Source organism: Salmo salar, chromosome 22 (genome assembly GCF_965601325.2).
Source record: "Salmo salar chromosome 22, fSalSal1, whole genome shotgun sequence".
Classification (NCBI taxonomy): Eukaryota; Metazoa; Chordata; class Actinopteri; order Salmoniformes; family Salmonidae; genus Salmo; species Salmo salar.
Window position 1 is genome coordinate 47,525,385 of NC_138312.1, and position 12,631 is coordinate 47,538,015.

Genomic DNA, 12,631 nt, shown 5'->3' on the forward strand with positions numbered 1-12,631 from the left:
ACGTCTAGATGTAAGAATTAAGTTATTGATAAACAACGTGATGAAAAAACAATGATAATGCCGTTGGCAAGGTGATGAACCTTTTACACACAGAATAATAAGAATAAAGATATAGGCTAATTGACATTGAGACCGTTGCATTGACCTTGATAAACGCACCTAAAGAAACACATGCGCGCGAGCACACACTCCCAAACACACACATAAACATAGTCCAAATATGAAGGCCTAATCAAGGATCAAGTGGTAATATGCCCAAGGATTAGTGTGGGGTCAGGCATTATGGAATTAGTCCCAGCTCATAACATGACTGTCTGGGCTAATCTGGCTAGCATAACAGGATTGGAACAGGGCCGGAGCAAGTTAGGAGCTTATCGTACAGCCACCACATTTATTATTGATAAAAATACACAGAGGAAGGGGAAAAACTTCTGTCTCGAGGAAAATTAGGAAAACTGCTGCCATATGAATAGTATAGAAGTCCAAACCATGCACACATTTGTGCGTATAGGCCTAGGTTGTGATGCAGAGAGGGGGGGGGAGAGTGGGACAGAGGTGGAGAAGCTGCCATATGTTGATAGCCAGCAAGCAATTAATTCTTATTAAGACAGGACAGCGTGTGAGAACGGTGTACCGCCTCACCCATCAAGGGAGGGAGGAGCCTGATGAACCAATGCACTCACATGCACACACATTTAAACAAAACAAATAAAATAAACAATTTGTGATTACTGATCAATTAATTGATACATTTATAATTAGTAGGTTTTGTTTTAAAAAAAACTTTTTTATTGTATATAGTTTTATGTGGTGTGTTTTTTATATAAACTCCCTTTTTCAGGACCCTGTCTTTCAAAGATAATTTGTAAAAATAAAAATAACTTCACAGATCTTCATTGTAAAGGGTTTAAACACTGTTTCCCATGCTTGTTCAACGAACCATCATGCACCTGTGGAACGGTCGTTAAGACACTAACAGTTTACAGACGGTAGGCAATTAAGGTCACAGTTATGAAAACTTAGGACACTAAAGAGGCCTTTCTACTGACTCTGAAAAACACCAAAAGAAAGATGCCCAGGGTCCCTGCTCATCTGCGTGAACGTGCCTTAGGCATGCTGCAAGAAGGCATGAGGACTGCAGATGTGGCCAGGGCAATAAATTGCTATGTCCGTACTGTGAGACACTTAAGACAGCGCTACAAGGAGACAGGACGGACAGCTGATCGTCCTCATAGTGGCAAACCACGTGTAACAACACCTGCACAGGATCAGTACATCTGAACATCACACCTGCGGGACAGGTACAGGATGGCAACAACAACTGCCCAAGTTACACCAGGAATGCACAATCCCTCCATCAGTGCTCAGACTCTCCGCAATAGGCTGAGAAAGGCAGGACTGAGGGCTTGTAGACCTGTTGTAAGGCAGGTCCTCACCAGACATCACTGGCAACAATGTCGCCTGTGGGCATAAACCCACCGTCGCTGGACCACACAGGACTGGCAAAAAGTGGTCTTCACTGAAAAGTCGCAGTTTTGTCTCAACATGGGATTCGTGTTTATCGTCGAAGGAATGAGCGTTACACCGAGGCCTGTACTCTGGAGCGGGATACTTTTTGAGGTGGAGGGTCCATCATGGTCTGGGGTGGTGTGTCACAGCATCATCGGACTGAGCTTGTTGTCATTGCAGGCAATCTCAACGCTGTGCGCTACAGGGAAGACATCCTCCTCCCTCATGTGGTACCCTTCCTGCAGGCTCATCCTGACATGACCCTCCAGCATGACAATGCCACCAGCCATACTGCTCGTTCTGTGTGTGATTTCCTGCAAGACAGGAATGTTACTGTTCTGCCATGGCCAGCGAAGAGCCCGGATCTCAATCCCATTGAGCACGTCTGGGACCTGTTGGATCGGAGGGTGAGGGCTAGGGCCATTCTCCCAAGAAATGTCGGGAACTTGCAGGTGCCTTGGTGGAAGAGTGGGATAACATCTCACAGCAAGAACTGGCAAATCTGGTACAGTCCATGAGATGGAGATGCACTGCAGTACTTAATGCAGCTGGTGGCCACACCAGATACTGACTGTTCTTTTGATTTTGACCCCCCCTTTGTTCAGGGAAACATTATTCCATTTCTGTTTGTCACATGTTTGTGGAACTTGTTCAGTTTATGTCTCAGTTGTTGCATCTTGTTATGTTCATACAAATGTTTACACATGTTAAGATTGCTGAAAATAAACGCAGTTGACAGTGAGAGGACGTTTCTTTTTTTGCTGAGTTTAAATCTTTGGGTTTCCATCAAACCTGCACACCGTCTTTTGGATTTGTTTATATCTGTAGTGTTGTCTTTCACTTGTTTTCTTTGGTGCAAATTAATTAAACAAAAAATAAATGTATATACTTAAAAGGATATGCATATGTATTGAGGGCACAGGCACACGAGTGAAAACACACAGGCAGATAAGAGAGACAGATAAACATATTGATGCTATGTTTAGCGGAGATCTGTGTAAAGTGATGCAGAAGGGCAAAAAAAAACCATCTAAAGTGAAACTTGCAACAATGGTTTTGGGAAACTGCTCAAAGATTTAACGACGTCCCGTCAGAAAGCAATACATTGAGACCTCCTTATATCCTCTGTCTGGTTAATGGGTCATTGCTTTCAGTGAGGTGCACTGTGTGGTGCATATGGAAGCCTTCAGCTCTCAACCGCTCTCCTCTCCTCATTATTCTCCTCATCCTTCTCTCATTTCCATCTAGAGAAGAAAGTGGAACGAGTCTCAGCTGTCTCCTCCTCCTGTCTTCCAAACTCTCTCTCTCTCCACCTCTAACTATCACATTTGCTGTGTGTCCCTCTCTCTATGCAATCTTTTTGGATCTTTGCTTTCTGCTGATCTCTCCTTCCTCTACTCACCCTTCTCTCCATCCCCTCCTCCCTCTACCCACCCTTCTTTCCATCCACTACTCCCTCTACCCACCCTTCTCTCCCTCCACTCCCTCTACCCACCTTCTGTCCCTTGGGGGCTGCAGGTGGTTAGAGTGTTGGGCCAGTAACCGAAAGGTTGCTGGATCGAATCCCAGAGCTGACAAGTTACAAATATGTCATTCTGCCCCTGAACAAAGCACTTAACCCACTGTTCCCCGGTAGGCCGTCAATATAAATAAGAATTTGTTCTTAGTTAAATAAAGTTTAAATAAATACAAATTATCTCCCTCTACCCACCCTTATCTCCCTCATCTACCCATCCTTCACTCCATCCCCTTCTCCCACTATCCACCCTCATCTCCCTACCTCTATACACCCTTCTTTCACTCTACACTCCCTTACTCCCTCTATCCACCCTTGCCTCACTCCCCTACTCCCTCTCCCCACCTTTCTCTCACACCACCCTTCTCTCCCTCCCCTACTATATCTACCTACCCTTCTCTTCCTCCCCTACTCCCTCTACCCTCCCAACTCTCTCTACCCTCGCTTCTCTCCCTCTATCCACCCTTGTCTCCTTCTCCTCCCTCTATCCACCCTTCTCTCCCTCTCCTCTCTCCACCCACCCTTCTCTCCCTCTACCCACCCTTCTCTCTCTACCCACCCTTCTCTCTCTACCCAGCCTTCTCTCCCTCCTCTACTCCCTCTACCTACCCACCCTTCTCTTCCTCCTCAACCCACCCTTCTCCCCTTCTACCTAACCTTCTCTCCCTCCCCTACTCCCTCTACCCACCATTTTCTCCCTCCCCTACTCCCTCTACCTACCCACCCCTCTCTCCCTCTACCCACCATTCTCCCCCTCCCCTACTCCCTCTACCTACCCACCCCTCTCTCCCTCTACCCACCATTCTCCCCCTCTCCTACTCCCTCTACCTACCCACCTTTCTCTCTCCACCCACCCTTCTCTCCCTCTACCCACCCTTCTCTCCCTCTACCCACCCTTCTCTCCCTCTACCCACCCTTCTCTCCCTTTACCCACCCTTCTCTCTCTACCCAGCCTTCTCTCCCTCCTCTACTCCCTCTACCTACCCTTTTCTCCCTCCCCTACTCCCTCTACCTACCCACCCCTCTCTCCCTCTACCCACCATTCTCCCCCTCCCCTACTCCCTCTACCTACCCACCCCTCTCTCCCTCTACCCACCATTCTCCCCCTCCTCTACTCCCTCTACCTACCCACCCTTCTCTCCCTCTACCCACCATTCTCCCCCTCCTCTACTCCCTCTACCTACCCACCCCTCTCTCCCTCTACCCACCATTCTCCCCCTCCTCTACTCCCTCTACCTACCCACCCTTCTCTCCCTCTACCCACCATTCTCCCCCTCCTCTACTCCCTCTACCTACCCACCCCTCTCTCCCTCTACCCACCATTCTCCCCCTCCTCTACTCCCTCTACCTACCCACCCTTCTCTCCCTCTACCCACCCTTCTCTCCCTCCCCTACTCCCTCTACCCACCCTTGTCTCCCTCTACCCACCCTTCTCTTCCTCCTCAACCCACCCTTCTCCCCCTCTACCTAACCTTCTCTCCCTCCCCTACTCCCTCTACCCACCCTTTTCTCCCTCCCCTACTCCCTCTACCTACCCACCCCTCTCTCCCTCTACCCACCATTCTCCCCCTCTCCTACTCCCTCTACCTACCCACCCTTCTCTCCCTCCCCCTCTACCCACCCTTCTCTCCCTCTACCCACCCTTCTCTCCCTCCCCTACTCCCTCTATCCACCCTCCTCTCTCTCCCCTACTCCCTCTATCCACCCTCCTCTCCCTCTACCCACCCTTCTCTCCCTCTACCCACCCTTCTCTCCCTCTACCCACCCTTCTCTCCCTTTACCCACCCTTCTCTCTCTACCCAGCCTTCTCTCCCTCCTCTACTCCCTCTACCTACCCTTTTCTCCCTCCCCTACTCCCTCTACCTACCCACCCCTCTCTCCCTCTACCCACCATTCTCCCCCTCCTCTACTCCCTCTACCTACCCACCCTTCTCTCCCTCTACCCACCATTCTCCCCCTCCTCTACTCCCTCTACCTACCCACCCCTCTCTCCCTCTACCCACCATTCTCCCCCTCCTCTACTCCCTCTACCTACCCACCCTTCTCTCCCTCTACCCACCATTCTCCCCCTCCTCTACTCCCTCTACCTACCCACCCCTCTCTCCCTCTACCCACCATTCTCCCCCTCCTCTACTCCCTCTACCTACCCACCCTTCTCTCCCTCTACCCACCCTTCTCTCCCTCCCCTACTCCCTCTACCCACCCTTGTCTCCCTCTACCCACCCTTCTCTTCCTCCTCAACCCACCCTTCTCCACCTCTACCTAACCTTCTCTCCCTCCCCTACTCCCTCTACCCACCCTTTTCTCCCTCCCCTACTCCCTCTACCTACCCACCCCTCTCTCCCTCTACCCACCATTCTCCCCCTCTCCTACTCCCTCTACCTACCCACCTTTCTCTCACTACCCACCCTTCTCTCCCTCCCTTACTCTCTACCCACCCTTCTCTCCCTCTACCCACCATTCTCCCCCTCTCCCTACCCTTCTCTCCCTCTCCTATTACCTCTACCCACCCTTCTCTCCCTTTACCCACCCTTCTCTCCCTCCCCTACTCTCTACCCACCCTTCTCTTCCTCCCCTACTCCCTCTACCTACCCACCCGTCTCTCCCTCTACCCACCATTCTCTCCCTCCCCTACTCCCTCTACCTACCCACCCTTCTCTCCCTCTACCCACCATTCTCTCCCTCCCCTACTCCCTCTACCTACCCACCCACCCTTCTCTTCCTCTACCCACCCTTTTCTCCCTCCCCCACTCCCTCTACCCACCATTTTCTCCCTCCCCTACTCCCTCTACCCACCCTTCTCTCTCTCCCCTACTCCCTCTACCCACCCTTCTCTCCCTCCCCTACTCCCTCTACCTACCCACCCACCCTTCTCTTCCTCTACCCACCCTTTTCTCCCTCCCCCACTCCCTCTACACACCCTTGTGTCCCTCTACCCACCTGTCTATCCCTCCTCTGTCCACCCTCTCTCTCTCACTCCTCTACTCCCTCTACCCACCATTCTCTCACTCCCCTACTCTCTCCCCATCCTCTACTCCCTCTACCCACCCTTCTCTTCCTCCCCTACTCCCTCTCCCCTTCTACCCACCCTTTCTCTCTACACACCCTTCTCTCACTCCCCTACTCCCTCTACCCACCCTTATCTTCCTCCCCTACTCCCTCTACCCACCCTTCTCTTCCTCCCCTACTCCCTCTACCCACCATTCTCTCACTCCCCTACTCTCTCCCCCTCCTCTACTCCCTCTACCCACCATTCTCTTCCTCCCCTACTCCCTCTACCCACCCTTCTCTCCCTCCCCTTCTACCCACCCTTCTCTCCCTCCCCTTCTACCCACCCTTCTCTCCCTCCCCTACTCCCTCTACCCACCCTTCTCTCCCTCTACCCACCCTTCTCTCCCTCTACCCACCCTTCTCTCCCTCCCCTACTCCCTCTATCCACCCTCCTCTCTCTCCCCTACTCCCTCTATCCACCCTCCTCTCTCTCCCCTACTCCCTCTACCCACCCTTCTCTCCCTCTACCCACCCTTCTCTCCCTCTACCCACCCTTCTCTCCCTCTACCCACCCTTCTCTCCCTCCCCTACTCCCTCTACCCACCCTTGTCTCCCTCTACCCACCCTTCTCTTCCTCCTCAACCCACCCTTCTCCCCCTCTACCTAACCTTCTCTCCCTCCCCTACTCCCTCTACCCACCCTTTTCTCCCTCCCCTACTCCCTCTACCTACCCACCCCTCTCTCCCTCTACCCACCATTCTCCCCCTCTCCTACTCCCTCTACCTACCCACCCTTCTCTCCCTCCCCCTCTACCCACCCTTCTCTCCCTCTACCCACCCTTCTCTCCCTCCCCTACTCCCTCTATCCACCCTCCTCTCTCTCCCCTACTCCCTCTATCCACCCTCCTCTCCCTCTACCCACCCTTCTCTCCCTCTACCCACCCTTCTCTCCCTCCCTTACTCCCTCTATCCACCCTCCTCTCTCTCCCCTACTCCCTCTATCCACCCTCCTCTCTCTCCCCTACTCCCTCTACCCACCCTTCTCTCCCTCCCCTACTCCCTCTACCCTCTCCCTCCCCTACTCCCCCTACTCCTTCTACCCACCCTTCTCCTCTCCCCTTCTCTCCCTCCCCTACTCCCTCTACCCACCCTTCTCACCATATGCTTACCCCATCTCTTTCCCTATCCTTCTTCCCTCCATGTCCTCCTCTCCATCTATCGCCGACTCCTCTGTTAGTCTCATTTTCTTGCCCTGCTTCCCCCTTTTCACGGTGTGTGTGTGTACACACACACACACACACACACACACACACACACACACACACACACACACACACACACACACACACACACACACACACACACACACACACACACACACACGAAGATCCACCTCCAAACCAGATTAGTTTGTCCCCCCCCTCCCTCCCCCTGTTAGTTTTTCCTGACTTTCCATCCCTCTTTCTCGCCTCTCCTTCTATCCCTCTCTGGGGAATGTACAGCAATATTGACTGTATTTGCACACAAGCAAAAGGGCTGGAACACTGGACTGTGGGCTGGAATACTGAACTGTGTCAATGTCTGGGATGGTTAAGCCACTAAACTGCTCCACAAAGTCCTCAAAGTATTGTGAAATATAAAGTAATGGATCAATCTTCAATGGACAATATATCTGTTTCACCGAGGAGCAAGGGAATATTTAGTCAGAACAATGACCAGCAAACCTAACATATTTTTTTTAAATATATAAATATATATATTTTTTTATTTATTTCACCTTTATTTAACCAGGTAAGCTAGTTGAGAACAACTTCTCATTTACAACTGCGACCTGGCCAAGATAAAGCAAAGCAGTGCAACACAAACAACAACACAGCGTTACACACGGAATAAACAAGCATACAGTCAATAACACAATAGAAAAAAAAGAAAGTCTATGTGTGTGCAAATGGCATGACGAGGTAAGGCAATAAATAGGCCCTAGTAGCGAAGTAATTACAGTAATTACAGCAAATTAACACTGGAGTGATAGACATAGAAGCGCCAAAGGACAGATACATAACCCCATAACCAGATACCAACAGCCAATACTGTACGAGGCAAGTATAGATATCATCCTATCACGTCATTATTTATCTTCAGCGTGCATTGACCGCTTCCTGTGACTATGCAAAAGGGTCAGTGTACAAGGGAACAGTATCCATCACTCGGACCACAGATAGGAGCCATGCTGATAATATGACTCCTTCAGACCGAAGAGAGGAGAAGTGTCTTCTTTACTTTACTGATGCACACATCCTTGAGATCCTGGTCATTCCTTGCATACCATTCACTTCTCTTCTCCCTTGCTCCAAAACACAATCCTTCTGTCCAGAATCATGGGCTAAACTCCGATTAGGTTAACTCTATGGGCTAAACTCCTATTAGGTTAACTCTATGGGCTAAACTCCTATTAGGTTGACTCTATGGGCTAAACTCCTATTAGATTGACTCTATGTGCTAAACTCCTATTAGATTGACTCTATGGGCTAAACTCCTATTAGATTTACTCTATGGGCTAAACTCCTATTAGGTTAACTCTATGGGCTAAACTCCTATCAGGTTAACTCTATGGGCTAAACTCCTATTTGGTTAACTCTATGGGCTAAAATCATAGGTTAACACTATTGGATAAACTCCTAGGTTAAGTCTATGGGCAACTGGATCCTGGACTTCCTGACAGGCCGCACCCAGGTGGTAAGGGTAGGTAACAACACATCCGCCACACTGATCCTCAACACGGGGGCCCCTCAGGGGTGTGTTCTCAGTCCCCTCCTGTACTCCCTGTTCACTCATGACTGCACAACCAGGCACGACTCCAACACCATCATTAAGTTTGCTGATGACACAACAGTGTTAGGCTTGATCACCGACAAAAATGAGACAGCCTATAGGGAGGAGGTTAGAGACCTGATCGTGTGGTGCCAGATTAACAACTTCTCCCTCAACATGACCAAGACAAAGGAGATGATTGTGGACTATAGGAAAAAAAGGACCGAGCATGCCCCCATTCTCATCGACTGGGCTGTAGTGGAGCAGGTTGAGAGCTTCAAGTTCCTTGGCGTCCACATCACCAACAAACTAACATGGTCCAAGCACACCAAAACAGTCGTGAAGAGGGCACAACAAAACCTATTCCCCCTCAGGAGACTGAAAAGATTTGGCATGGGTCCTCAGATCCTCCACAAGGTTTTACAGCTGCACCATCGAGAGGATCCTGACGGGTTACATCATTGCCTGGTATGGCAACTGCATGGCCTCCAACCGCAAGGCACTACAGAGGGTAGTGCGTACCCCCCAGTACCCCCCCCCCCCCCCCCTCTACACTGCTCCTACTCTCTGTTATTATCTATGCATAGTCACTTTAATAACTCTACCTACATGTACACATTATCTCAATTACCTCGACACCGACGCCCCCGCAAATTGACTCTGTACCGATACCCCTTGTATATAGCCTCGCTATTGTTATTTACTGCTGCTCTTTAATTATTTGTTATTCTTATCTGTAATTTTTTGGGGGGGTATTTTCTTAAAACTGAATTGTTAGTTAAGGGATTGTAAGTATTTCACTGTAAGGTCTAAACCTGTTGTATTCGGCACATGTGACAAATAAAATTATATTTGATTTGAACTCTATGGGTTAAACTCATAGGTTAAGTCTATGGGCTAAACTCATAGGTTAAGTATATGGGCTAAACACATAAGTTAGGTCTATAGGCTAAACTCATAGGTTAACTCTATGGGCTAAACTCAACTTAACATCTGCACGTTTACTCTACTGATCAGCTGGACATCGCAAAATCTTCTCATTCCACACACACTAACATAACAACACCAGTCAGCAGTCAAAACGAGTCAATTTTCTAACAGCTAACTGCTGATTAGCCTACTAGCACATCTTCCCTTCAGCCCTCATGTGGAGAAATACTGCTTTAGCCTTGCCTGAGTCAGCTGCTGCTGATTAGCGCTGGCTGCTACAGTAAACAAACAGTCAATGAAGAGCCCTCCTTGGAGAGACAGCACTGTCACTGGCTAATTAGACTCCCTTCAGAAACACTGGGGGTTGCTGCTGTGCGTGGGCGCTAATGAGTAGCTGTCGATTGAAACAGCCTAGCATTTGAGTGCTAATGCTACGCTAGGAGGAGCTACACTAACTGTCAAATACACAAGCATTGCTAAATGCTAATCATATGGGCAATGTGGCAAAGCTCGCGGTCCTGTTGGACATGTTACCTGCTATGTGTACATGTGTTCAGCATACTGAATGAACATACGGCTACATGTCTCTATCGTGTAGCTGTAGCGTGTATTGACATGCATATGTAGTTGTTCGAAGCTAATAAGTTAGATTCTTTGAAGGCGTTCCGGGTTGTTGTCGTGCTTTTCATTTGCAACATCAAATCAAATCAAATTTTATTGGTCACATGGTTAGCAGATGTTAATGCGAGTGAGGCGAAATGCTTGTGCTTCTAGTTCCGACAGTGCAGTAATATCTAACAAGTAATCTAACAAATTCACCATGACTACCTTATACACACAAATGTAAAGGGATGAATAAGAATATGTACATATAAATATATGGATGAGCGATGGCCGTGCGGCATAGGCAAGATCCAGTAGATGGTATAGAATACAGTATATACATATGAGATGAGTAATGTAGGATACGTAGACATTATTAAAGTGGCATTATTTAAAGTGACTAGTGACGGCAGGTAGCCTAGTGGTTAGAGCGTTGGGCCATTAACCGAAAGGTTGCTAGATCGAATCCCCGAGCTGACAAGGTAAAAATCTGTCGTTCTGCCCCAAACAAGGCAGTTAACCCACTGTTCCTAGGCCATCATTGTAAATAAGAATTTGTTCTTAACTTTTTAGTGACAGGGGCCAGTATTCGGAAATTCGGATGAATGACGTGCCCAAAGTAAACTGCCTGTTACTCAGGCCCAGAAGCTAGGATATGTATATACTTGGTACAATTGGATAGAAAACACTCTGTCGTTTCTAGAACTGTTAAAATAATGTCTGTGAGTGTAACAGAACTGATATGGCAGGCAAAAACCAGTGGAAAATCCATCCAGGAAGTGGGATTTCTTTTGATGTGAGTGGTTTTCGATTGAATGACCAATTGACTATGTAATTGGTTAGGGCCCCGATTGCAGTTACTATGGCTTCCACTAGATGTCAACAGTCTTTAGACATCGTTTCAGAATTGTTTTCTGAAAAATGACGAAGAAAAATACCTTTTGGTTAGGGGACTGGGGAAGCATGCAGTACTGGTTTGCGTGCGTGACTGTGTGTGTGTCCTTCGTTCTTTTTCCTTTCTATTGAATACGCTATTGTCCGGTTGAAATATTATCGATTATTTAGATAATTGACACCCTGAGGATTAGTTATAAACATCGTTTGACATGTTTCAACGAACTTTACTGGTACTATTAGGATGTATTCGTCTGCATGTTTTGACCGCCTTCGAGCCAGTGGATTACTGAACAAAACGCGCCAACAAAACTTAGTTTTTGGGATATAAAGAGGGACTTAATCGAACAAAACTACCATTTATTATGTAACTGGGACCCTTCTGATTGCAACCAGATGAAGCTCTTCAAAGGTAACTGATTAATTTGATTGCTATTTCTGACTTTCGTGACTCATCTGCTTGGTTGGAAAATGTTTGTATGCTTTCGTGTGCGGGGCGCTGTCCTCAGATAATCACATTATGCTTTCGCCGTAAAACCTTTTTGAAATCTAACAAAGCGGCTGGATTAACAAGAAGTTCATCTTTTAATTGATCTATAACACTTGTTTTTTCATGAATGTTTATTATTACTATTTCTGTAATTTGAATTTGGTGCTCTACAATTTCACCGGAAGTTGCTGCACCAAAGAAGTTTAACTGACTTGCCTAGTTAAATAAAGGTTAAATAAATACAAAACTTTATTAAATCCATTCATTACATTTATTAAAGTGGCCAGAGATTTGGGTCTGTATGTTGGCAGCAGTCACTTTATGTTAGTTATGGCTGTTTAACAGTCTGATGGCCATGAGATAGAAGCTGTTTTTTCAGTCTCCCGGTCCCAGCTTTGATGCACCTGTACTGACCTCACCTTCTGGATGATAGCGGGATGAACAGGCAGTGGCTCGTGTGGTTGTTGTCCTTGATGATCTTTTTGGCCTTCCAGTGGCATTGGGGGCTGTAGATGTCCTGGAGGGCAGGTAGTTTGCCCCCGGTGATGCGTTGTGCAGACCACACTACCCTCTGGAGAGCCTTGCGGTTGTGGGCGGAGCAGTTGCCGTACCAGGCGGTGACACAGCCCGACAGGATGCTCTCGATTGGGCATCTGTAAAAGTTTGTGAGTGTTTTAGGTGACAAGCCACATTTCTTCAGCCTCCTGAGGTTGAAGAGGCTGTTGCGCCTCCATCACCATGCTGTCTGTGTGGGTGGACCGTTTCAGTTTGTCCGTGATGTGTACGCCAAGGAACTTAAAACTTTCCACCTTCTCCACTACTGTCCTGTCAATGTGGATGGGGGGATGCTCCCTCTGCTGTTTCCTGAAGTCCAAGATCATCTCTTTT

At 48.3% G+C, this 12,631-nt stretch overlaps 1 protein-coding gene across 3 annotated transcripts in view; it reads right to left on the reverse strand.

Annotated features, from left to right (window-relative positions):
- The window catches only part of LOC106583586 (plexin-A1), a 373,995-nt gene that overhangs the window by 120,127 nt on the left and 241,237 nt on the right, over nucleotides 1-12,631 (reverse strand). The gene's annotated exons all lie outside the window — the stretch shown is intronic.